Here is a 27,879-nt window from a genome sequence, read left to right as displayed (position 1 = left end):
CCTCCTGCCTGGTGCAGAGCCTCCCTGGGGTCGGGTGTATCCCCTGACTCTTCCGGAGATGGAGGCCATGTCACAGTACATCAAGGATAACCTGGCCAGGGGATTTATTAGGAAGTCGGTGTCACCAGCAGGGGTGGGATTCTTCTTTGTGCAGAAGAAGAGCGGTGAATTGCGGCCTTGCATCAATTACAGGGGTCTTAATGCCATCACCGTTAAGAATAAGTACCCTCTGCCCCTGATATCGGAGCTGTTCGATAGGTTGCGGGGAGCAAGAGTATTTACCAAACTCGATCTGCGGGGAGCGCGTACAACCTGATACGCATACGTGAGGGAGATGAGTGGAAGACGGCTTTTAATACCAGGGATGGCCAATATGAGTATCTGGTCATGCCCTTTGGCCTATGTAATGCCCCGGCCGTCTTTCAAGACTTCTTAAACGATATCTTTCGAGATATGATTTCCTCTTCGGTGGTGGTCTATCTGGACGATATTCTCATCTTCTCTCCAGATTTGGAATCCCACCGGAGAGAGGTTTGCAAAGTCTTCGATCTCCTATGGGCAAACTCCCTATACGTCAAGTTGGAGAAGTGCGCATTTGAGCAGGAGTCCTTGCCTTTCCTGGGCTACATCATCTCGGCCCAGGGGTTGGCCATGGATCCTGCCAAACTGCAGGCGGTAATGGATTGGCAGGAGCCTCACTCCCTCAAAGCGGTGCAGCGCTTTATGGGATTTATTATTACTGCCAATTCATCCCGCACTTCTCGACTTTGGTAGCTCCCTTGGTTGCCCTCACCAAGAAGGGAGCGAATCCTAAAGTGTGGTCAGAGGAGGTATCTAAGGCCTTCCTCTCCATCAAGTCTCACTTCGCTAGTGCTCCCATTTTACTTCGCCCCAATGTGGATAAGCCATTTATTCTAGAGGTGGATGCCTCGTCCGTCGGTGCTGGAGCAGTCCTGTTCCAGAAGGATGCTCAAGGTCGGAAGCATCCTTGCTTCTTCTTTTCCAAGACTTTTCGCTGGCGTAGAGGAACTATTCCATTAGGGACAGGGAGTTGCTAGACATGAAGTTGGCCTTTTCTGAATGGAGACACCTCCTGGAGGAGGCTCACTATCCCTTCCAAGTTTACACTGACCAAAAAAATTTGGTCTATCTCCAAACCGCCCAGCGGTTAAATTCTCGCCATGCTCGATGGTCCCTCTTCTTCTCCCAGTTCCACTTCACCCTACATTTCCTTTCCGGTGAGAAGAATGTCCGAGCCGATGCACTCTCTCGGCCTGTGGTATCAGCGGAGGAGGAGGAGCCTCGGTTAATCGTACCATCTGAGAGTCTGAGGACAGTGGCTCCGGTCGCTCTCAAGTCTGTATCCCCGGGCAAGACTTTTGTCCCTGCCCGTTTGCGTTCGGAGGTCCTCTCATGGGCTCACGTGTCCAGGGTGGGTGGCCACTTTGGTACTAAGAGGACAGTTGAGCTTCTGGCAAGGACGGACTGGTGGCCGCATATGGCTTGTGACGTCAAAGACTACATTCAGGTATGCGTCTCCTGCGCCAAGAATAAGCCTTCCCGGCAACGACCGGCTGGGTTACTCTACCCCTTACCAGTGGCGGACAGGCCCTGGGAGATGGTTGGCATGGACTTTGTGGTGGGTCTACCGAAGTCCAGTGGCAGCACAGTTATTAGGGTCGTCACCGACCATTTTTCCAAAATGGTGCACTTGGTGCCTCTCTCTTGGCTACCTTCCGCACGGGGTTTAGCAGTGCTATTCATCAAACATGTTTTCCGCTTACACGGCATGCTGTCACAGCCATGCGTGGCTGGACACAGCGTCTCCAGCAGGGCAGATTTAGATGACACGCGTGACCCTGGATACACCGCCTCCAGTTGGGCGAATTTAAATAATAAAACATGCAGCTGGATACGCCACCTCCAACAGGCGAATTTCGGAAATACACGTACGTCTGGAAACCCCGCCTCCAGTAAGGCGAATTTAAACAATAAAAGGGAAAACCTGGGTAACTGTCACGGTCACGTGTGTCTGGACGCAGCGAGAACCGCAAGGCGAACCCATAAGACACATGTGACCCTGGATACAGCGCCTCCAGTGGGGCGAATTTAAATAATAAAACGTGCAGCTGGATACGCCGCCTCCAACAGGCGAATTTTGGTATTACACGTATATACAAGTCTGGAAACCCCGCCTCCAGTAAGGCGAATTTAAACAATAAGGGAAACCTGGGAAACATTAACAATGGTGGGCCCTGCAATAGGGAATAGGGAAGTGGAGACCTCCTGAGCTCCCCTGAGCCAGTGTCCCTGCACTCCTAACGTTCCCTATGCCGGTTCCGCACCGGGCGCGCAACAGGAACCTAAAAACCCTAGCTCATCCTAAACCTAAACCCTCACTAGGGAAACTAATCCCACCACTGCACTAAAACACACATGAGGAAAGATGACAATACAGGGGAAACACCACTTAGCTTTGCTCTGTTGCGTATGCTCCTAGCAACAGAGCCCACCACCTGCGTGCATCTTCTCCTCCACCCGGATCCATCACCATAACTGGATCCTTCACCATAGTGCAGCCTTGGAGCAGAGTCCACCACCAATTGCAGAAGTCCAGTAACAGAGTCCCAAAGATGAGTTCAGCTCCTGCCCAAAAAGTCAAGCATACTTGAGTCCAGCTCTCAGCAACCAAGTCCCGCATGCTGAGTGCTACTCTCTCCATAGTCGTCACTCCACCAAGCCATGCAAGCACTTCCTGCCGACACCATAAACTGACTCCACCACGCCATGCCAGCCCTTCTTGCAGACCACATAGCTGCCACTCGTCCCCTCTGGCTGGGCTGCGTAGGACTCATGTTCAGCTCCTTCCTCAACCAGGCTTGCTTCCCAAATGACGAACACAATATCACCAACAGTGATTGAACCCACCTGGTTCCCTTTTATAGAGCCTCTCACCTGATTTATAATTAAGTGCACATTAAACCAAAGAAACTAAGGTGCACTACCGCTCACCACCACCGGGGCAATTTAGAATGAACGCCACCACATGTGATAATTCTAATGGCCACCGGGGGCAATCACATCACTTTGGCACCTAGCAAAAGGTAAAAAAGTTCACTTTGTCCATTTAAACTGTAGGATCCAAACTGGATCATGACAGTAACAATAACAATGGTGGCCCTGCGATAGGGAACGGGGAAGTGGAGACCTCCTGCACTCCCCTGAGTCAGTGTCTCTACACTCCTAATGTTCCCTAGGCCGGCTCCACACCGGGCGCCGATCAGGAACCTAAAAACCCTGACTCGCCCTGCACCCAAACCCTCACTAGTGAAGAGGACGGTGCGGAAACTAATCCCTCCACTGCACTAAAACACACATAAGGAAAAGAGACAAAACAGGGAAACACCACTTAGCTTTGCTCTGTTGCTTACGCTCCCAGCAACAGAGCCCACCACCTGCGTGCATCTTTTCCTCCGACCGGATCCAACACCATAGTGCAGCCATGGAGCAAACAGAGTCCACCACTTGCGTGCAGCTGTCCAGAAACAGAGTCCAGAGTATTAGTCCAGCTTTCCAGCAAAAGAGTCCAGCATCCTGAGTCCAGCTTTCCAGCAACCGAGTCCAGCATCATGAGTGCAGCTCTACACCATAGCTGCCACTCCACCAAGCCATGAGAGAACTCCTTGCTGACACCATAGCTGCAACTCCACCAAGCTATGCCAGCCCTCCTCGCAGACACCATAGCTGCCACTCCAGGACTCTCACTGAGCTGCCCGGGACTCTCCTTCAGCTCCATCCTTCACCCAGGCTTGCTTGTAACTGAGGACTATCACCAACAGTGATTACCACACCTGACACTCTTTTATAGAGCAATCACACCTGTTTAATAATTATGTGCACAAAACTAAAGTAACCCAAGTGCAATGACCCTAATGGCCACCGGGGGGAAACTGGAACTGAAACCACCACAGTGCAATGACCCTAATGGCCACCGGGGGGAAACTAGAACTGAAACACAGCCAAAGGAAAAAAAAGGTTACTTGTGCATTTTCTCTGTCATAACCAACCTGGATCCTGACACATGCCAGACAAGATTGTCAGTGACCTGGGTCTCCAGTTTGCGTCTCGCTTCTGGAGAGAGCTCTGTCGCTTGCTCAGTATTGAGCTGAATCTCTCCTCGGCCTATCATCCCGAGATGAACGGGTTGGTCAAGAGGGCCAACCAGACCCTGGTCACATATCTCCGACATTTTGTCTCGGCCAGGCAGGATGACAGGGCATCTTTGCTGCCGTGGGCAGAGTTCGCCTTGAATAACACTGTGGCCGATTCCACCGGTCAGACTCCATTCCTCCTTAACTACGGCCAACATCCTCGTGTCCCTGTGCCCATGCCGTCCACCAACTCTAGGGTGGCAGACTGGGCGGTGGAGACACGTGATATTTGGGACCGCACCCAGGATGCCATTCGGGCCTCTAAGGAGAGAATGAGGTCCTCCTTGGACGCACATCGACGTCCTGCTCCAGCCTTCTCTCCTGGCGACTTAGTGTTGCTCTCCGCCCGTAACATCAGGCTGCGAGTAGAGTCCACTAAGTTTGCTCCTCGATACATTGGGCCCTTTAAAGTCCTCGAGCGGATCAGCTCTGTGGTCTATCGTCTGGCCCTTCCACCGCACTTGGCTATCTCTGGCACATTCCACATGTCCCTCCTTAAACCTGTTCACGTGTCCCGGTTCTCCGAGTCATCTGCCGGGACATCAGACCTATCTTCGGACGAGTTTGAGGTCAATGCCATTGTGGGATGCAGGGTGGTGCGTGCTAAAAAGTTTAATTTGGTGGACTGGAGGGGTCATGGTCCAGAGGCTCAGACCTGGGAGCCAGTGGAGAATATCCACGCTCCGCTCCTTATTGCAGCATAGCGAGGCTCAGAGGCCACGTTAGGCATCGGTTTTCTGCCACTGCACAACAGGAATCCCGAGCCTTGCACTCGGCAGTCTCCCATTCTCCGTCAGCCGCAGAGGAACCTGCTCAGCAGACTCGTCGTTCCCAGCACTCTGCTCAGACCAGCACTGTGGGCTTGCTTGCTGCTGCCACCTCTGGTCCACCTTTAGCAATGCTGGCTGGCCAGCAGCGAGTCTTTCCAGGGACTAAGTCCTCTTTGCAGTCCACTGAGCATGCCCGTGGTGTGATCTCCCATTGGAGATTGAAGGTCACATGCTCAGGTCCTTCTCCAGCTAGGATTGGTCCATCCGAAAGACCAGGAAGGTCCCGGAAGCACGCGGCTATAAAAGGTTCGCATGGCCGCTCAGCCATGCGCTAGTGTAGCCTGCATTAGCTGACTATCAAGAGTGTGTGTCGTATGCATGTCTCTGGTGAATGACACATTAAGAACCCCTACCCTTGGTACACATGTGTTGTGCAGCCTAGCCTGTTAAGCGCCTATACCAGCGTCCGCAGTTGCGACGCCGCACGCTCAGAAGGTCTAGAGGGACTCTGACCCCGTGTCCTTGGGGAAGGGTTCTGTGACCGCTTTCTGTGCGCTCATTGGCCGAGCTATGTGAGTTAAACAGGTTCCGGTGTTTATGTTCAGCGGTAGTGCGGCTCTGTGAGTTAACGGAGTTGCTGCTGTTCACACTGGGTGGCGTTAACCCACGTGTGACCTTCCCACACCGCTTTATACTTCCGCCTTTACTTAGCAGCAGTGTACCACCTCTGCACGGTGGACCCCGGGCTGCGAACGCACCTACTATTATTTTATAATTTTGTGCATTCCACCAGCCCTAACACCACCTTTATGCTGATGACACTCAGATCTACCTCTCTGGCCCAGACGTCACCTCTCTGCTGTCCAGAATCCCAGAGTGTCTATCAGCCATATCTCTCTACAGCATGTGGGCCAGCATATTTTACTTTCTTGTATATCTGAGGCGGTATTTGTCTATATCTCTCCTGAACTAGGGCAGCACTTCCTGTCAGAATTTTATGGGTTATAGCCGTGGTGCACGCAAAGTCATCTTCTTGATGAGCGAAAACCTCCTGGTAACATTCCAGCACAGCTTCCACCTGTCGCACCTGCTGCAGGGAGAGTCCTGTAAGATCAGCCCGCATCTGCTCCAAAATTCGATGACCCTCCATCATAGCTCCCAAGCGTCCCGATTTCCACGGGACAGTACCGTCTTTGACACCCCCCACCCGCGTCCCGACCGGGACGCTATTTTTCCCACATTGCACTGAGCCGCCACGCCCCCCCATGCACCCTATCCTCCCCTCCCAGAAAGCCAGTGCCACCGTAGCCTGTAATGATGTGGCTGGGCTGCGTGTCCTGTGCGGCACAGGACCTGTGATGAGGTCACAGGAGGGGAGGAGTCAGGGGTCACATGATCAGGGGCCTGTCTGCAGATCTCTGCTGTGCTGATTGTCATGGTGCTTGATGAGGTGAAGTTTCTGTGTGGGGTCAGGAGGGGTTTACAGTGTGGATGTAGCAGAGCCGTATGTGTACGAGGTGTACGGAGCGGAGCTGCGTGTGTACAAGGTGTACGGAGCAGAGCCATGTGTGTACGAGATGTACGGACCGGAGCCGTGTGTGTATGAGGTGTACGGAGCAGAGCCGCATGTGTACGAGGTGTATGCAGTGGAGCCATGTGTGTACGAGATGGACAGAGCAGAGCCTTGTGTGTACGAGGTGTATGGAGTGGAGCCGTGTGTGTACGAGGTGTACGGAGCGGAGCCGTGTGTGTATGAGGTGTACGGAGCAGAGCTGCGTGTGTACGAGGTGTATGGAGCGGAGCCGTGTGTGTACGAGGTGGACGGAGTAGAGCCACATTTATATGAGGTGTACAGAGCGGAGCCGTGTGTGAACGAGGTGTGGGAGCAGAGCCGTGTGGTACAGAGTACAGCCGCGTGTGTACTGAAAGGAGCCGTGTGTGTACGAGGTGTACGGAGCGGAGCCACATGTGTATGAGGTGTACAGAGTGGAGCCGGGCTTGTACGAGGTGTACGGAGCCACGTGTGTATGAGGTGTACGGAGCAGAGCCGCATGTGTACGGAGCGGAGCCGCGTGTGTACGAGGTGTGAGGAGCGGAGCCGCGTGTGTATGAGGTGTACAGAGAGGAGCCGTGTGTGTACGAGGTGTAAGGAGCGGAGCCGCATGTGTATGAGGTGTACGGAGCGGAGCAGCGCGTGTATGGGGCGTACGGAGCGGAGCCGCGCGTGTATGGGGCGTACGGAGCAGAGACGCGCATGTACGGAGCGGAGCCGCAGGTGTACGGAGCAGAGTTGTGTGTGTACTTGGTGTACGGAGCGTAGCCGCGTGTGTATGGAGTGGAGCCATATGTGTACTGGATGTACGGAGCAGAGCCAAGTGTGTACAAGGCATACAAAGTGGGCTTTTCCCATAGACACAGGAGTACACAGCGGAGCCCCGAAGAGCACATTAAAACTCGCACATGACGTTCCACCGGAAGTAATGTGCTGGAAGCTGACCGGAAATTAGGTAATTTCATGAGGAGATTGTGACGGAACCAAGGAAGCACTTCAGGGAATACTTCAGATCCATCACCATGTCCTCCTCCGACAGCGCGGACAGTGGGATCGCCTTGGAATCAGGGATGTCAGCCATGTGAGCGGATCATGATATGTCCTGCATCGGGAGGCTCAGGTGGGCATTACAATGGGAGCTGGGCTGCTATAGTATCTTTATAGAATCTTTCTTTATTTCTTTCTTTATTTCTCTCTGTTTCTTTCTCTGTTCTTTCTTTCTCTCTCTCTGTTCTTTCTCTGTCTCTCTCTGTTCTTTCTTTCCCCTCTCTTTCTCTCTCTGTTCTATCTTTCTTTCATTTTTTCTCTTTCTTTTTTTCTTTCTTTCTTTCTCTCTCTCTGTTCTTTCTTTCCCCTCTTTCTTTCTACCTCACTATTCTTTCTCCTCTTTCTTTCACTCTCCCTCTGTTCCTTTTTTCTGTCCCCTCTTTTTCTCTCTCTGTTCTTTGTTTCTTCTGTCCCCTCTTTCTCTCTCTGTTCTCTCTTTTTTCTTTCCCCTCTTTCTTGCTCTGATCTCTCTTTCCCCCTCTTTCTGTTCTTTCTTTCTATCTGTTCTCTCTCTGTTCTTTCATTCCCCTCTTTCTTTCTCTCTCTGTTCTTTTTTTCTGTCCCTTCTTTCTCTCTGTGTTTGTTCTTTCTTTCTGTGTTCTTTCTTTCTTTCCCCTTTCTTTCTCTCTGTTCTTTCTTTCTCTCTCTCTGTTCTTTCCCCTCTTTCTTTCTCTCTGTTCTTTCTTCTTTCTCTCTCTGTTCTTTCTTTCTCTCTGTTCTTTCTTTCTCTCTGTTCTTTCTTTCTCTCTCTTTATTTTCTTTTTTCTCTCTCTGTTTTCTTTCTTTTCCTTAGTACCAGTCAGTGTGTCCACAGTACCAGCCACTGTGCCCATAATGCCAGCCACTATGCCCCCAGTACCAGTCAGTGTGATCAGCAGTGCTAAATGGGTGCGGTTAGGCGTGGACATGGGTGTGAGCAGCCACAAAATGGGTGTGATCAGGGGCATGGCCTAAAATTTGCGGCGCTGAGCTACATGCTCCGCAGCCTTTGTCCCTCTTTCCCTTCTTCAAAAGTTGGGAGGTATGCCTTCATGTCTCCAGGCGGATGCTCCGGTGTTGTTGTGATGGCTAGGGTCCAAGGGTCTCCTTGGATGGCTGACAGCTGTACGGTCTCCGGTTGCACCAGCTCTTCCCAGCAACTGAGCCACTTCACTCTTAGGCGAGAGGGTGAGGTCCTCTTCCAGGTTGACGCTCTACACCACAACGTTACCATCATGGACCGTGGCTAATGTCCGAGCAATGAGGAGTCGTAAGGGTATCTTACCCATTACAGTTGGCTTTACCTGTACCTCTACCCCTTCGAGTGGTGTAAAAGCTTGTACGGGCAATCTGAGCACAGTCTGACCAGGTGGTAGGATGAGTTTAGCAGCTGCAGGACTATCACTTTTCCTAGAACTCTCCCTTCACTCGACATTTCCTTGGCCTGGGCAACCCGTATCAATTGCTGAAACCCCTTTCTCTGGGGGGTTTGTAGGCTCCATCGGTCCAGAAAAGCATCTAACGGCTCGCTGATCAACAGAATTCCGAGATATTTTAGCACATTCATCCCCAGAGTCACCGCAGGACCGTTGCCCGTTTCTCCAGAGACCAACACAACTCCTTTCCGGACCACATCTTTGCCACACACTTTAATCTGCATCCAGAACACCCCTGCGACCAGGATGGGCAACTGATTGGCAGCAGTCAACTTGATTACTGGACCCCACTCCGGCCGCGTCACCTCAGGGAAATTACGTCTAAAGTACGTTTCCAACATGGTGGTCACCTGCGACCCAGTATCGACTAAACAGCGAACGGCTCGACCATTCATTTCAGCCCGTACGAGAGGACTCATAGAAATTAAAATTTCGGAACTGCTTTCTCTCTTCCTTGGTCTCTCAGGCACAGAACCCACTAGTTTAACGGCTGCCGAGTCAGAGACCGCCCTCATCTCGCACACCCTCAGGCACAGTGTCCGACGTCCCCACACTTGAAACAAATCTGATTCCTCTCTTGTTGTGAGTTCATTTTCCCCTTCACTACTGAGGCCCGAGGAACTCCCTCTTCTGGTGAAGAAAGGTAGTGAGCCTGATTGTCAAACACCTGGGGCTGATGATGATGATTGGCTGAGTGGAGTTAATGACTGGATATAAGGCTGCCGACGCCCTTCTGGCCTGTGGGTGATTTCTCTGTGGACTTCTAGGAAACCAGTTTGATTCCTGCTCATCTAAAGCTAAGATTTCTGCTTTGCCTTTTTGCATTAGTGTTTTGTTTTCCTTGCTTTTCTGGATTCTGCCATTCCCTGCTGGGGTGAGCTGAATCTCCTTTTGCCTGTTGCTCTGTCTTCAGAATATTCCTGAGTACTGACATAGCTTTTTTGAAGCCTAGCGTCTTCAGGGCTTTTTTTTACTGTCAGTTTGTTGGCTCTTATTTTCATAGGGTTTTTCACGGATTGCAGACAGCAGCCTTCCTGTCCTTTCCTATCTAAGCTAGCGTGGGCCCCATCTTTGCTCAGTCTATCTTTCTGTCTGTGTTTTGTTCTTTCTTCTTGCTTCACCGTCATTTTATGTGGGGGGCTGCCTTTTACTTTGGGGTCTGCTCTGGGGCAGTTTAGATTTCCCTTTCTGTCTTTAGGCTATGTAGTCCTCCGGCTGTGATCGAGGGGCCTAGGGCATCGTAGGAGCCCCCCACAGCTACTGCTAGTTGTGTTGATAGGTTCAGGGGTCTGCAATCCGATAGCTGCCAACTTCTCTGGTTTTCTGGACTTAGCTAGCATTTCTATTTTTGCCTCCTACGGTGACTCAATCATAACAGAATCACCCGCCATACCGCAGATTCTAGGGTACTCAATAGCAGGAAAGAATTGTAAAAAAAAAAAAAAGTGTGTATATTTTTTCCTCTATATCTCTGAGGCCGTAGGGGGAATTTTTTTTTTTTCCTCTCAATGGAGATAAAGCAATTGTCTGATCGTGTGGAGCAGCTCGCTGCGGAAGTGCGGGGAATTTCCGCCTACCTTGCTCATTCACATGCTGCTGAACCAAAGATTCCTACACCTGATGTATTTTTTGGGGATCGGTCTAAATTTTTGAATTTCAAAAATAATTGTAAATTATTTTTTGCCTTGAAGCCTAACTCGTCAGGGAGCTCCGCGCAGCAGGTTAAAATTGTCATCTCTTTGCTGCGTGGCGATCCCCAGGATTGGGCGTTTTCTTTGAAACCAGATGATCCTATTCTGACTAATGTGAACGCATTTTTTCAGGCCTTGGGGTTGTTGTATGACGAACCTAATGCCATTGATCAGGCTGAAAAGACCCTGCTGGCATTGAACCAGGGTCGTGATTCTGCAGAATTGTACTGTCAAAAATTCCGAAAGTGGGCAGTACTTACTACCTGGGATGATAATGCCTTGGCTGCTCTCTTTCGGAAGGGGTTGTCAGAAGCCGTAAAAGATACAATGGTGGGATTTCCTGTTCCCTCTGGTCTTGACGATTCTATGTCTTTAGCCATTCAGGTTGATCGGCGTTTACGCGAACGCAGAGCTGCACGAGAGGTGTTGCCACCTGTTGAACAGATGTCTGAACCTATGCAATGTGATAGAGTTTTTTCCAGAGAGCAGCGTCAGGAGTTCAGAAGGCGTAATAAGTTGTGTTTTTTCTGTGGAGATGCCTCGCATATTATTTCTGTCTGTCCTAAACGCGAGAAACGCTTTGCACACACGTTTTCTGTTGGTGGTGTTCAACCTAAGTTTCTTCTGGCTATTACTCTGATCTGCTCCCTGTCCACATTTTCCGCCAAGGCTTTAGTGGATTCGGGAGCAGCTCTAAACCTAATGGACTTGGATTTTGCTAAACGTTGTGGATTTCCGATGACACCTCTGCAGACGCCTATCCCTTTGAGGGGGATTGATGCTACTACTTTGGCTAAAAATAAACCTCAGTTTTGGACCCAGGTGGTAATGCGGGTCGCCCCAGACCATCAAGAAAATTGCAGGTTTTTGGTGTTACATAATCTGCATGATACTATTGTTCTGGGGGTTTCCCTGGTTACAAATTCAGAATCCAGTTTTGGATTGGAAATCTGTGTCTGTGGTGAGTTGGGGCTGTCGGTGTGCCTTTAGTGAGGCTCCGGTGTTTTCCACCTCTCCTCAGTCGCACGATGTTCCTGATTATTTGGCGGACTTTTATGATGTATTTAGTGAGAATGAGTCTGCGTCTCTGCCTCCTTATAGGAGTTGTGACTGTGCTATTGAACTGAGCCCGGGGTGTAAATTTCCCAAGGGTCGGCTCTTCAATTTATCTGTACCCGAGCATGAGGCTATGCGATCCTATATTAAGGAGGCGTTGGAGAAGGGTCATATTAGACCATCCTCGTCACCCTTAGGTGCCGGTTTTTTTTTTTGTAGCCAAAAAGGATGGATCATTAAGACCTTGTATTGATTATCGTGCTCTCAACAAAATTACTGTTAAATATCAGTATCCGTTACCCCTGATTTCTGATCTATTCTCCAGAGTTAAAGGTGCTTGCTGGTTTACCAAGCTTGACCTCAGGGGAGCGTATAATCTTATTCGCATTAAGCATGGGGATGAATGGAAGACGGCGTTTAATACTCCGGAGGGACATTTTGAGTACCTGGTGATGCCTTTTGGGCTCACTAATGCCCCTTCTGTCTTCCAGTGCTTCATGAACGATATTTTCCGAGATTTTGTCGATAAATTTTTGATTATCTATCTGGATGATATTTTGATCTTCTCCAAGGATTGGGATTCTCATGTGGAACATATTCGGACTGTGTTCCGGATCTTGAGGGAGAATTCTCTGTATGTCAAAGGATCTAAATGCCTTTTTGGAGTACAGAGGATTTCTTTCTTGGGATTTATTTTGTCCCCGTCAACTATTGAAATGGACCCGGCCAAGGTACAGGCCATTTACGATTGGGTTCAGCCCACTTCTTTGAAGGCCCTCCAGAAGTTTTTGGGTTTTGCTAATTTTTATCGGAAATTTATAGCAAAATTTTCTAGTATTGCCAAGCCATTGACTGATTTGACTAAGAAGGGTGCTGATGTGTTAAATTGGTCTCCGGAGGCTGTTTCTTCCTTTCAGGAGCTGAAGCGAAGATTCACCTCCGCCCCGGTTTTGCGGCAACCTGATGTCTCACTTCTGTTCCAGGTAGAGGTGGATGCTTCGGAGATTGGTGCAGGAGCTGTTTTGTCCCAAAAGGATCCTGTAACATCTAAAATGAATCCCTGTGCTTTCTTTTCCAGAAAGTTCTCTCCATCTGAACGTAACTATGATGTGGGGAATCGGGAACTGTTAGCCATGAAATGGGCATTTGAGGAGTGGAGACATTGGTTGGAGGGAGCTAAGCATCAAGTCGTGGTCCTCACTGACCACAAGAATTTGATTTACCTAGAGTCGGCTAAGCGCTTGAACCCTAGACAGGCTAGGTGGGCCTTGTTTTTTACACGTTTTGATTTTGTGGTTTCTTTTCTTCCTGGAACTAAGAATGTCAAGGCTGACGCCCTCTCTAGGAGCTTCTTTGCTGATTCTCCTGTGGTGACCAAGCCTGCTACCATCTTAGGCGAAGGGGTAGTTCTTTCTGCCATCTCGCCCGATTTGAGACGTGCTCTGGAAGAGTTCCAGGAGGACAAACCTGAGCGTTGTCCCAGTGGAAAGTTGTATGTTCCTGACCAGTGGAAGAAGAGAGTGATGTCTGAAGTTCATTGCTCTGCTTTGGCTGGTCATCCAGGTATTTTTGGTACTAGAGATCTGGTGAGTCGGTCTTTTTGGTGGCCCTCCTTGTCTCATGATGTCAGGAATTTTGTGCAGTCCTGTGGGACGTGCTCCCGGTCTAAATCGTGTTCTCGCTCTAGTGGGTTGTTGATGCCTTTGCCTGTCCCCAAGAGGCCATGGACCCATATTTCAATGGATTTCATCTCTGATATGCCTATCTCTCAAAGGATGACTGTTATTTGGGTGATTTGTAATAGGTTCTCTAAGATGGTTCATCTTGTACCACTCCCTAAGTTGCCGTCTTCCTCTGAATTGGTGCCCCTGTTTTTACAACAGGTGGTTCGCTTGCACGGGATTCCTGAGAACATTGTATCTGACAGAGAAGTCCAGTTTGTGTCTAGATTTTGGAGAACTTTCTGTTCCAAGCTGGGAATTCAGTTGTCCTTCTCCTCTGCTTTTCACCCTCAGACCAATGGGCAGACAGAGAGAACAAACCAGACCTTGGAGTCATATTTGAGATGTTTTATTTCTGCTGATCATGATGATTGGGTTTCATTTTTGCCCTTGGCCGAATTTGCTTTAAATAATAGAGCTAGTTCTGCCACTTTGATGTCTCCTTTTTTTTGTAACTTTGGGTTTCATCCTCGATTTTCTTCAGGGCAGGTGGAGCCCTCTGCCTGCCCAGGGGTTGACACTGTGGTGGAGAGAATGCACCAGATCTGGGACCAAGTGGTGGATAAGTTATCTCTCTCCCAGGAAAAGGCCCAGCGGTTTTCCAACCGACATAGGACCATTGGTCCCCAATTTAAGGTTGGTGATATGGTGTGGTTATCATCAAAAAATATTGCTATGAAGGTGGCTTCTCCTAAGTTTAAGCCTAGATTTATTGGACCTTACAAGATTTTGGAGATTATTAATCTGGTCTCTTTTCGTTTGGCTCTTCCTGTCACATTTAAAATCCATAATGTGTTCCATAAATCTTTGTTGAAGAGGTTTGTTGAACCTGTTGTTCCGGGGGTTGCTCCTCCAGACCCTGTATTGGTTGAAGGTAACATGGAATATGAGGTAGAGAAAGTACTGGATTCCCGTCTGGCTAGACAGAGACTCCAGTATTTGGTTAAGTGGAAGTGTTATGGTCAGGAGGATAATCCCTGGGTCTCTGCCTCTGATATTCATGCCAAAAGATTGGTGCGTGCCTTTCATCGGGCTCACCCTGATCGCCCTGGTGGCGTGGTTGAGGGTTTGGTGACCCCTCCTCAAGGGGGAGGTACTGTTGTGAGTTCATTTTCCCCTTCACTACTGAGGCCCGAGGAACTCCCTCTTCTGGTGAAGAAAGGTAGTGAGCCTGATTGTCAAACACCTGGGGCTGATGATGATGATTGGCTGAGTGGAGTTAATGACTGGATATAAGGCTGCCAACGCCCTTCTGGCCTGCAGGTGATTTCTTTGTGGACTTCTAGGAAACCAGTCTGATTCCTGCTCATCTAAAGCTAAGATTTCTGCTTTGCCTTTTTGCATTAGTGTTTTGTTTTCCTTGCTTTTCTGGATTCTGCCATTCCCTGCTGGGGTGAGCTGAATCTCCTTTTGCCTGTTGCTCTGTCTTCAGAATATTCCTGAGTACTGACATAGCTTTTTTGAAGCCTAGCGTCTTCAGGGCTTTTTTTTACTGTCAGTTTGTTGGCTCTTATTTTCATAGGGTTTTTCATGGATTGCAGACAGCAGCCTTCCTGTCCTTTCCTATCTAAGCTAGCGTGGGCCCCATCTTTGCTCAGTCTATCTTTCTGTCTGTGTTTTGTTCTTACTTCTTGCTTCACCGTCATTATATGTGGGGGGGCTGCCTTTTACTTTGGGGTTTGCTCTGGGGCAGTTTAGATTTCCCTTTCTGTATTTAGGCTATGTAGTCCTCCGGCTGTGATCGAGGGGCCTAGGGCATCGTAGGAGCCCCCCACGGCTACTGCTAGTTGTGTTGATAGGTTCAGGGGTCTGCAATCCGATAGCTGCCATCTTCTCTGGTTTTCTGGACTTAGCTAGCATTTCTATTTTTGCCTCCTACGGTGACTCAATCATAACACTCTCTGCTCGGGGTTGTTCCATTCCCAGGCAGTGTTTGCAAGTGAGGCTCGGGGCCACTCATGTCTTTAGGCACATCCAAAGCTGCAGTGGGGGCTCTTCTGAGGCTGGACCACTCTTCTTGCATGTCCCATATTTCATTCTGGATCTCTGGGGCCCACTCTGGTTCAGCTGCGGGTGAGGCAGGTACCCCATTGCTCCGGGCCATCCCTAACAAGGCTGCGGTCCCCTGCTCCTGCTCTCTTACACGCGCTTCAGCCCCAATTTCTAAGAAAGTCATACGCAGCCTAGCACGCAAGCACTCCTGCAAAGCTTGCTTAAGCGACACGTCTCTGAGGCCCGCCACAAACTGGTCCCTCAATATCACTTCAGGAGGCCCCACTCCTATTACCCCCACATCATCCCATTGGGTGATGATGCGCGTGCACCTCTTGTAGCGCGTTAATGTATTGCGTCACTAACTCCTCCTCCCTGTGGACACAACTGAACAAGCGCATCCGCAACTCCCCAACATTGGTGGGATCTCCATGCATCGCCTCCAGAATCTGTAACACCTTGGTCAACGTGTCCCGTTCAAGGGGGGGGAACATTACAGAACACCTAACCTCACCGTCCAGGGCTATCAGAACAATTTCTGCCTGCAAAGCGGGGTTCAAGGGATGAATCCTTGACATGCCTTGAACTCGCTCAGTCCAGTCCCACAGCATGATATTACTCCCAGGGCATTTATAGGCAGCAGCCCAAACAGTCCTGGGTGCACCAAAGTCCAGCTTGCCGCTGGGGGCAATGGCAATGGTGGAGAGGTTGGAGTGTGATTGATTGAGTGTGTTGACAGGTGTCTTTTATACAGGTAACGAGTTCAAACAGGTGCAATTAATACAAGTAATGGGTGCAGAGTAGGAGGGCTTATTAAAGAAAAACTAACAGGTCTGTGAAAGCCAGAATTCTTGCTGGTTGGTAGGTGATCAAATACTTATTTCATGCAATAAAATGCAATTTAATTATTTAAAAATCATACAATGTGATTTTCTGGATTTTATTTTCTGTCTCTCACAGTTTAAGTGTACCTATGATAAAATTTACGGACCTCTCCATTCTTTGTACAGTAGGTAGGAAAACTTGCCAAAACGGCAGTGCATGTGTAAGAAGATCGACCGGACCGGGGGTACCTCTCTTGCGCTGGGTCCGGAACTGTCAGGGCTGTCACCATTGTTGCCCGGGGGAAAGCTTTCCAACCCAGACTGACCTTTGCACTTGACTGCAGGTGGCATCACTATGATAAAAGGCCCTGCGTGCGGGAAAGGGAGAGCAGACTTGGCGGGAAGACAGAGTGTGCAACAGAGGAAGGTTGGTGCTCCGTCCTCAGAGCATCCTGATAGCGCAGGCCAGCTCTGTAGATTCCTGGCGTCCAGGTACACTGACTGTGGACAGAGAACTGCCGTGTGTCCGTTGTCTCCCGTGACCGAAAGTTACAGACTCTCCGGGCCGGTGATTACTGCATGCGTGCCGCCTAATACAGACCGGGTGAGTCTTCTAGAGCTGTGTCATTCCTCACCCGGATACTGGTGCCGAGCTGAGTCACGTTCCGGGGATGTTACAGACTGTGCTGCACCCTGTACTACGAACCTTGGATTCAGTACTCCGCTTAGGACAACACCGGGAACCAGACCCCCAACTTCTTCAGGACGACACTGGAGTAATCACGCACCAGTTGCGGGGGGGGGGGGTCACTGTTGAAGCCTAAGGCTCTGCAGCCAGGAAGCTGACGGACTGATAAGTTAACCCTTTCATGAACAGTTGCTTTACCTTTTACCTCACCCCGCACTCATACTGTACTAATATCACCTCCTATACCCCCTGCTTAACCCACTACCTCCCTGCATGGAGTATACCTCTGTTAATAAATCTGTTAACCCTTGCTCTGCCTCCTGTCCGTCACTGCATCCCGTTTCCTGCTCACATATGAAATACTTATTTTCCCCACTGTATATATTTTTGGGCCTAAAATACAAAGGAAATGTATCATCTTAAACTTTAGCCCTTTTATAGATCATTTCATCTTCAACTTGCTTAACTGTTCACAATAACAGTAATTTTGACCAGGGGTGCACAGACTTTTACATGCCACTGTATATATAGATGGATAGATAGCTAGATTCATAGATTTATGTGCAATTCCCAGCATAAATTAGTACAACTCAACAGATTTGTCAGAAAACCGTGTTTGCTTTCAGAATCAATGTTTTCAGTGGAATACCATACCATAAAATACTCATACAGATGTGGACCTATGAATGCAAAAAAGATTTATTATTCTTATTATTTTGCACATACAAAAAAGTAATTTCCCTAACAAATTCCTTCAAGACCATGTTACAAAAATGAATACAGTCCAGTGGATTTTTTGGGTTCAAAACTAAAGTGTAGACTACAAAATGCTAATTAACCCCTTCACGACCTTTGATGTCTCCATATGTCCAGGTCAGTAATTACTTACCGACCTTGGATGTATGGATACGTCATGGCGATTTTACATGCACAGGAGTTGTGCGCAAGTGATCACCGCCAGGTGATCAGCTGATTTCACAGCTCCTGGCAGATTAACCCCTTAAATGCTGAGGTAAATATCGATCGCAGCACTTAGAAGGCAGGCAGACAAAGGGAACCCTCTCTGCACTCCTATTGGCGCCCTCAGAACATCATCTTGGGAACCTCAATCGTTACCATGGTAACCTGATGTCGTCATGATGACATCTGGGTCACCAGGCTCTAGCAGGTTAGGTTGATCATGCTCAGTGCATGATGTAACTAGTTTGTGTCAGTGCAGCACTGACAGTTATAAAACATAGCAAAGTGCTGACAGTGAAAGTCCAATAGTGGATCGAAGGCTGGTTTCATATTTGCAGATGTCAGAGCTGCAGAAGGCTGCGTAGTTCCTCCATGAAGCTCCGCCCACTGCCACACCTCTTCCTACAGCTCCGCCTACGTCTGCATGCAGCCTGCGTACCTATCTTTAACATTGGGAACGCAGGCCATGCGAATGTATGCGGATGCGTCTGCATGCGTCGTTTTAACGCTGCGGCAACTTGAATAGAACGCAACATGTTGCATTTTGTTGTGGTCGGCGCATCGTCAAAACGACACATTCAGACCCATCCGCATACATTCGCATGGCCTGTGTACCTAATGTTAAAGATAGGTACGTAGGCCACATGCAGACGTAGGACGTAGGAGGAGCTGAACGGAGGAGGTGCGGCAGTGGGCGAAGCTTCACGGAGGAACTACACAGCCCTCAGCAGCTCTGACATCCGCAAATCTGAACCTACCCTAAGTAAAAAAGTGAAAAAAAAGTAGTAAAAATATTTTTTTCAAAAACAACACATAATAAAAAATGAAGTTTTAGTGTACCCATAAAAAATATTTTTATGAAAAAGAAAAACAGACAAAAATGTACACATATTTTGTATTGCCTGTCCGGAATGACCTGTCCTGTAAAAATGTCACACTAGCTAACCCCTTCAGTGAACACCGGAAAAAAAGAAGCCAAAAATGATGCTTTATCACAGTAGTGTGGCTACTGGGGGGGCCTTCGCCCCGGGCCGCGTCACATGAAAGGGCCCACTGGTCGCAGGCACTGCCACTTCAGTAATGAGGCACAATACAGCACAGGAGCAGTAAAATGCCTGTTCCTGCCTGACAGAGATTTTGCACGCTGGTAGCACAGTGGCCAGTTGCAGAATCTCCCTCCTGCACTGTATTGTGCTGACTGACCTGATGAGCTTCTGCCAGGCTGCAGTTTTCTTCACTCCATGCAAGCTGGGATTGGCTCAGGGCAGGCACGCTGGAACCTAGTAGCCACCTGCATTTCACCCAGTTATTTCCTGGTCCTGCTGCAAAGAAACTTCATTGGTAAGTGGGGATAAAATGTATTAGATTGATAGACATGTCATGACCACTGGGGGGTGAATGTGAGGGGATGGGGGTATTGTGGGGGCGGAAGTGGTGTAAGGGGAAAGGGCACTGGGGGGGGTGAATGTGAGAGGATGGGAGTATTGTGAGGGCTGAGGTGGAGGAGGGGGACAGGGCACTGGGGATGAATGTGAGTGGATGGGGGTATTGTGGGGGCTGAGGTGGAGGAGGGGGACAGGGCACTGGGGGTGAATGTGAGAGGATGGGGGTATTGTGGGGGCTGAGATGGAGGATGGGGACAGGGCACTGGGGGGTGAATGTGAGGGGATGGGGGTATTGTGGGGGCTGAGGTGGAGGATGGGGACAGGGCACTAGGGGTGAATGTGAGAGGATGGGGGTATTGTGGGGGCTGAGGTGGAGGAGGGGGACAGGGCACTAGGGGTGAATGTGAGAGGATGGGGGTATTGTGAGGGTTGAGGTGGAGGAGTGGGACAGGACACTGGGGGTGAATGTGAGAGGATGCGGTGTTGTGGGGTAGGGAGACGGCACTGGATGGTGAATGTGAGAGGATGGGGTATTGTGGGGCTGTGAACAGCCAGCAAATTTATCATTAAACTTTTGTGGCTTACCCTCCTTGTGGAGTGTAATGACTGCCTTCTGTACATCTGTCAAGTCAGCAGTCTTCCCCATGATTATGGAGCATACTAAAACAGAGTAAGGGACCTTTTTAAATGCTTAGGAAGCCTTTGCAGGTGTTTTTGTTAATTATACTAATTTACTGAGATAATGACTTTTGGGTTTTCATTGGCTGTAAGCCATAATCATCAACATTAACAGAAATAAACATTTGAAATAGATAACTCTGTAATGACTATACAATATATGAGTTTCACTTTTGGTACTGAAGAACTGAAATAAATTCACTTTTTGATGATATTCTAATTTTGTGAGAAGCACCTGTATTACACTAAAAGGGGTTCTCTGAGACTTTCACATAGTTCACCTAGAGTTTCTGCATTGACCATATATACAGTGGGGAAAATAAGTACGGTATTTGATACACTGACGATTTTGCAAGTTTTCCCACCTACAAAGAATGGAGAGGTCTGTAATCGTAGATACACTTCAACTGTGAGAGACAGAATCTAAAAATAAAATTTTGAAAATCACATTGTATGATTTTTAAAGAATTAATTTGCATTTTATTGCATGAAATAAGTATTTGATCACCTACCAACCAGCAAGAATTCTGGCTCTCACAGATCTGTTGTTTTTTTCCATAAGAATTCGTTCTATTCTGCACTCATTACCTGTATTAATTGCACTTGTGTTGCACCCAATGATGGCACAAGGGGATTTGTGGAACCCCTGTGTCGCACTGCCGGGCCTGCCTAGAAAGAGCGGCTACTAGGTGTTCACTGGAGCACCAGATGGTGGAGACAGACTGGGCTGCAGGCAGGGCTGACATTAGGGGCAGGCAGACCAGGAAGCTGCCTAGGGCCCCCGCTCCCTCAGGGGCCCCCAGCTAGCGGCACATCACGCAGCCGTTATAGGGCCCATGAGGCAGGGGGGCCCGCCTGCCCAAGAGTTGATTCCCCCTGCCGCCGCATTGAACTATACCGGTGTCTGCTGGTACAGTTCAATGTAATGATGGAGGAGAACGTCACCAGACGCTCCCTCACCCATCATTCCCCGCTCTGCCTCTGACAGAGCAGGTGCGTGATGACGACAGGAGCTGGGAGCAGCGCGGGCATGAGAGGTGAGGATAGTGTGTTTTTTTTAATATAACAGTGAGTACTGGACTGTGGGGACATTCTCGGGAGGGGAGATGTGAGCTGTGTTATATACGATGTGGGCTGTGCTATACACTACGTGGCTGTGCTATCTATTACACGGGCTGCGCTATATACTATGCGGGCTGTGTTATATACTACATGGGCTGTGTTATATATTATGCGGGCTGTGCTATATACCACATGGGCTGTGTTATATACTATGTGGTTTAGGGTGCCAAGGTAATGCATGGTAAAAATTAAGTCGCAAGTTTTTGAAGGTCTTACCTCCTAATTTTGTTCCTTTTTGGCCACAGATATTTTATAATTTTCTTTTCTTAAGATTAGTTGTCATTTACTGGTTGCTCAATGGCACATCATATTGCAGTTTTAAATGTTTGTTTAGTATTTATCGTCATGGATATCCCGTGTTATGTATGGTATGTTATGCCGTTTACCGATCAGATTAATTGATTTTATATTTTGAAAGATCGGGCGTTTCTGAACGCAGCGATACCAAATGTGTGTAATTTTTTTTAACCCTTTAATTTTCAATGGGGCGAAGGGGGGGTGAGTTGAACTTTTAGGTTTTTTTATTTTTTTTATTTTTTCAACCTTTTTTTACATTTTTTTTACCAGTCCACATGGAATAATTCACATGCCTTGAGCAAGTGCTAAATCTAAAGTTAATGTCAACATATTTTACATGGTGAATCCTTATGCCAAAAGGAACAAATTTAAGGGGTAAGACTTACCAATTTGCAAAGTTCATTTTTCCTTGGCACCCTAATGTGACTGTGCTATATACTATGTGGGCTGTGTTATATACTATGTGGGCTGTATTATATACTACATGGCTGTGCTATATACTATGTGGGCTGTGTTATATACTATGAGGCTGTGTTATATACTACATGGCTGTGCTATATACTATGTGGGCTGTGTTATATACTACGTGGGCTGTACTATATACTACGTGGGCTGTACTATATACTACGTGGGCTGTGCTATATACTACGTGGCTGTGCTCTATACAATGTGGGCTGTGTTATATACTATTGGGGGTATATTATATTCTATGGGGAAGGCTGTGTTATATACTATGGGGGGTATATTCTATTCTATGGGGGAGGCTGTGTTATATGCTATGTGGCTGTGTTATATACTATGGGGGCTACATTATATTCTATGGGGGGGCTACATTAATTCTGTGGGTAGGTGGGCTGTATTATATTCTATGGAGGGCTACATTATATTCTATGAGGGACTGTATTAGATTTTATGAGGGAGGATTGCATCATACTCTTTTATGGGGCTACATTATATTCTATGGGGCGGTGGGCTGTATTATATTCTATTCTGGGCTACATTATATTCTATGGGGGGCTGTATTATATTTATTATATTCTATGAGGGGTGATTGCATCATACTCTATGAGGGGGCTTTTTTATATTATATGATTAGGGCTGCATTATATTCTATGGGGGGTTGCAGTATACTCTGTGGGGTGGCTGCATTATACTATATGTGGGCTGCATTAAACTGTATTTAGGACTAGGGGAAATGCATTATACTATATGGAGAACTATGGTGCATTATACTATGGGAAGTGAATTGTACTACATGGATGACTATGGCGGTGCATTATACTATATAGAGCACAATGAGGAGTGTATTATACTAATTTGTTATAATCTATGTGATTATTGTTATGCTGTAATGTCTATTGTCTGTACAAATCCCCTCTGAAATGTAAAGTGCTGCGGAATATGTCGGCGCTATAGAAATAAAATGTATTATTATTATTATTATTATTATTATTATTTTATTACTATGTGGAGGACTGTGCAGTCTATTTTAATATATGGAGGACTATGAGGAGTGTGTTATACTATATGGAGGACTATGGGAAATGTATAATACTATGTGGAGGACTGAGGAATGTATTTTAATATATGGAGGACTATAGGGAGTGAATTTTACAATATGGAGGACTGCGGTGCACATTATAATATATTGAAGACTATGGGGTGTATTATTAGGCAAATTAGGCAAAATGCTGCCTATTCATCAAGTGATTGGATTGTTTATGTCTGAACAAAAATCACTGTTCTCAGCAGAACATCGCCGGTGTAAACTGTAGATGTGCTGCTCATAACATGATACTGTATGGGGACAAATTGATCTATTAATGATTGTTCTGTCCCCATCATTCTTTCTCAGACGGTGGAAAGAGGCCGGGAAATAAATGTTGAACAATTTCAATATTGTCGATCACGTTTGTTTAGCGGCCTGAACTCAGCGCATGTAACTACAACCAAAATGCTTCTGTGTGATGTGCAATATGTTCGCTTTTGGGGCCCCATTTTAAACTTTGCCTAGGGCCCCACTTTGCCTAAAACCGGCCTTGGCTGCAGGTAATCGCCCGATAGCATTCTTGGGCCTTCACACCAAGCTGCTTCCCAATTGTCCTGTAACCCATCCCAGCCTTATGCAGGTCTATAATTTTGTCTCCAGTTTTCTTAGACAGCTCTCTTGGTTTTAGCCATGGTGGAGAGGTTGGAGTGTGATTGACTGAATGTGTGGACAGGTGTTTTTTTGGGAAGCAGCTTGGTGTGAAGGCAACAACTATTGGTGAAATTATTAGAAAATGGAAGAAACACAAGATGACGGTTAATCTTCCTCGGTCTAGGGCTCAATGCCAGATCTCGCCTCATTGGGCAAGGATTATTCTGAGAAAGGTCAGGAATCAGCCCAGAAATACATGGAAGGACCTGGTCAATGGCCTGAAGAGAGCTGGGACCACAGTCTCAAACATTACCGTTAGTAACACACTACGCCACCATGGATTAAAATCCTGGAGGGAATGTAAGATCCTCTGGCTCACTCCAGAACATGTCCAGGCCCATTTGAAGTTCGTCAGTGACCAACTGGGTGATCCAGAGGAGGCATAGGAGAAGGTCAAGTAGACAGATGAGACCAAAATAGAACTTTTGGTATCAACTCCACTTGCCGTGTTTGAAGGAAGAAGAAGGCTGAGTACAACCCTATGAAGCATGGTGGGGGCAACATTGCATTGAAGGGAGTATGGATAGGGTCGTGTATTGCAAGATTTTGGCTAACAACCTCTTTCCCTCAGTAAGAGCATTGGAGATGCGTCGTAGCTGGGTCTTCCAGCATGACAATAAACCGAAACACACAGCCAGGGCAGCATTTCAAGATCATGGAGTGGCCTAGCCATTCTCCAGACCTGAACCCAATAGAAAATCTTTGGAGGGAGCTGAAACTCAATATTGCCCAGTGACAGCCCCGAAACCTGAAAGATCTGGAGAATATCTGTATGGAGGTGTGGCCCAAAATCCCTGCTCCAGTGTGTGCAATCCTGGTCAAGTCAAGAACTACAGGAAACGTCTGACCTCTGTAATTGCAAGCAAAGGTTTCTGTACCAAATATTAAGTTCTATTTTTCTATTGTATCAAATGCTTATTTCATGCAATAAAATGTAAATTAATTATGCAAAAGTCAAAGTGATTTTCTGGATTTTTTTTAGATTTTGTCTCACAGTTAGATGTGTATCTATGAAACAAATTACAGACCTCTTCATTTTTGGGAAAACTTGCAAAATCAGCAGTGTATCAAATACTTCTTTTCCCCACTGTATGTGCCTGCTGTATACTGTGTGGTGGATGTGTTTTATCACATAGACATGCTGCAGCTCCTGGCCAGAGGAGGAGTGAATGTGCTGATCATGCACTGTCTCTTCAAACTGGAAGACAAAGTGAACTCTAGTGCCACCTATTGGAAGCAAAAATCAGTATCAACCATTTGGCTATGTGCACATGTTGCGGATTTTCATGTTTGATGCGCGGATTTGCATGAAATCCGCAGTGTAGGGCACATCTAATGTTAGTAAATGGTAAAGGTAGAATTGCTGTGCATATGCTGAGGAAAAATCCACGCAGATTTCCAGCATTTTTTTCCGCTGCATGTCAATTCTTTTTGCAGATCTGCAGCAGCATTTTCCAGTCTGGAACATCTCTCTCTCTCATGTGCATGACAGCGCGGCAAGCACCACTTCTGACCGGCGGTGAAATAATCCCCACCGGCCAGAGAGCCGCGGTTACCACACTGTCAAAAGACAGCGTGAGAGCTCAGCTGTGATCGGAGGTATGAAGTTTACTTCCAAGGACTGGTGTCAGCTGATGAGACTACTGATCCCATCATCTGACACCTGATGCCACTAATTAAAATGAGAGCAGGAGCGGCGGATGGGAGTATTCATCTGCCGCTCCTGCTCTGTAAATAAATAATTTAAAAAACCCCAGCATGGGTTCTCCTGTATTTTTGCTAACCAGCCAGGCAAAATGCACAGCTCCACGCTTTTTTAAGAATATTTAAATGATTAAAAAAACAGCATGGGGATCCCTTTATTCTTGATAACTAGCCTTGCTGAAGTTGATAGCTGAGGGTTGAATCTTGCCAGGCTGGTTAACAAAAATACAGGGGCACCCACGCCATTTTTTAAAATTATTTATTTACAGTGCAGGAATAACTGATGAATACTCCCATCCACCACTCCTGCTCTTGCTGTTATTAGCGGCTGTGGGTGTCCGATGATGGGAACTGTAGTCCCATCAGCTGACACCAGTGACCGGAGGTAAACTTTATACCTTCGATCACAGCTGAGCGCTCTCACTGTCTTTTGACAACGTGGGAACCGTGGCTCTCTGATCGGCTGGGATGATTTCACCGCCGATCAGAAGCGGTGTTTGCCACGCTGTCATGCACATGACAGTGCGACAAACACACAGTGTTCGGGCATCCGAACCCAAACAGTAACATGGACTTCCTGGTGAAGTCCGTGTTCGGTGTCCGTGCCCAAACAGCACATGTTTGGTACGGACGCCGAACTTTACTATTCGGGTTCGCCCATCTCTAGTCTGGAATATTTCAGTGAGAGCTGCTTGTAGTATTGCTAGACAATCAAATCAGAACCCCCACTTGACTGCAAAAGACCTCTAGAACAGTGTAGTAGGCTCAGGAATTGTGGTACATTGTTTCATTGTTCAGAGGCCTCTGTACAAATATGGCCTTCATGGACGAGTCATCAGAAGAAAACCTCTCATGCATCCTCACCATAAAGGTCAGCATCAAAAGTATGCAAAAGAATATCTAAACAAGCAAGATGCATTTTGGAAACAAGTCCTCTGGATTGATGAGGTTAAAATAGAATTTTTTGGCCACAAGGTATGTGTGGAGAAAAAAGGGCAGAGAATTTCAGGAAAAGAATATCTCGCCAACCATTAAGCATGGGTTCGATCATTCATGATTTGGGGTTGTGCTGCAGCCAATGGCACAGGAAACATTTCACAGGTAAAGGGATGAATGAATTAAATGAAATTTCAACAAATTCTTGATGCAAACATAACACCACTTGTAAAAAAAACCTGAAGTTTAAAAGAGGATGGCTTCTACAAATGGATAATGAGTCAAAATCCACAATAGACTACATCAAGAGGCGTAAGCTGAAAGTTTTACAATCCACTGATCTGAACATCATTGAAAATCCGTGGCTAGACCTCAAAATAGCAGTGAATGTAAGATGACCCAGGAATCTCACAAAACTGGAAGAATTTTCTAAGGAAGAATTAATGAAAATCCCTCAAACAAGAATGGAAAGACTCTTGGCTAGACACAAAAAGCATTTACAAGCTGTGATACTTCCAAAAGGGGGTGCTACTAGGTACCCAACCACGTAGGGTGCCCATACTTTTGTATAGGTCTATTTTCCTTTTTGTAATTTTAAAAATGTAAAAAATTATATATATATATATATATATATATATAGTGTAAAATACAAACGAAATGTGTCATCTTTAACTTTAGTCCATGTAGAGATTATATCATCTTCGACTTGCTTGACTGTTCACAATAAAAGTAATTTTGATTTGACCAGGGGTGCACAGACTTTTACCTGACACTGTATATATGTTTATATTGCACAAAGTCACATATTCTAATACAACATAATTTTATCAACATCATTAGGTAAATTCTGAACCATGAGAATAAGCATGCAATGTCACATTTCTACTAGATGGTGCTATTGGACTCCATATTTGACTCCTGCCATACACCGTAGGTGACTTCTGGCTGAGATACATTATTATTATTATTTGTATTACTTATATAGCACTATTGATTCCATACATTAAAACCATTCAGTTCTTTACAGATTTTCCCCATTTTACCATGACCAAAATTCATTTTTGCAGTTTTTTCCTCCTTTTCTTTTTTAGAAGAGCCATAACTTTTTTATTTTTTCTTATTGAGGTTTATTTGAGGTTTTGCTTTTTGTGGAATGAGTTGTAGATTTGAATGACACCATTCACTTTTCCATACAATGTACTGGAAAATGGGAAAAAAATGAAAATGGTGAAATGATGAAAAAAAAAACATGATCGACTTGTCTACTGGGTTTTGTTTTTGCGCTGTTCTTTTTGCTGTAAAATTGACCTGACATGATTTTCCAGGTCAGTACAAAATTCCTAACTTGTATAGTTTTTTTTATAATTGGTAAAAAAAATATTTAGTTTAGTCTCTCACAGTTTAAGTGTACCTACAGTCATATGTAAAAGTTTGGGCACCCCTATTAATGTTAACCTTTTTTCTTTATAACAATTTTGGTTTTTGCAACAGCTATTTCAGTTTCATATATCTAATAACTGATGGACTCAGTTATATTTCTGGATTCAAATGAGGTTTATTGTACTAACAGAAAATGTGCAATCTGCATTTAAACAAAATTTGACCTGTGCAAAAGTATGGGCACCCTTAT

The sequence above is a fragment of the Dendrobates tinctorius genome, unplaced genomic scaffold (assembly GCF_039654945.1).
Source record: "Dendrobates tinctorius isolate UK_male_01 unplaced genomic scaffold, ASM3965494v1 ptg000022l, whole genome shotgun sequence".
Lineage (NCBI taxonomy): Eukaryota > Metazoa > Chordata > Amphibia > Anura > Dendrobatidae > Dendrobates > Dendrobates tinctorius.
Note: the sequence above shows the minus strand (reverse complement) of the source record.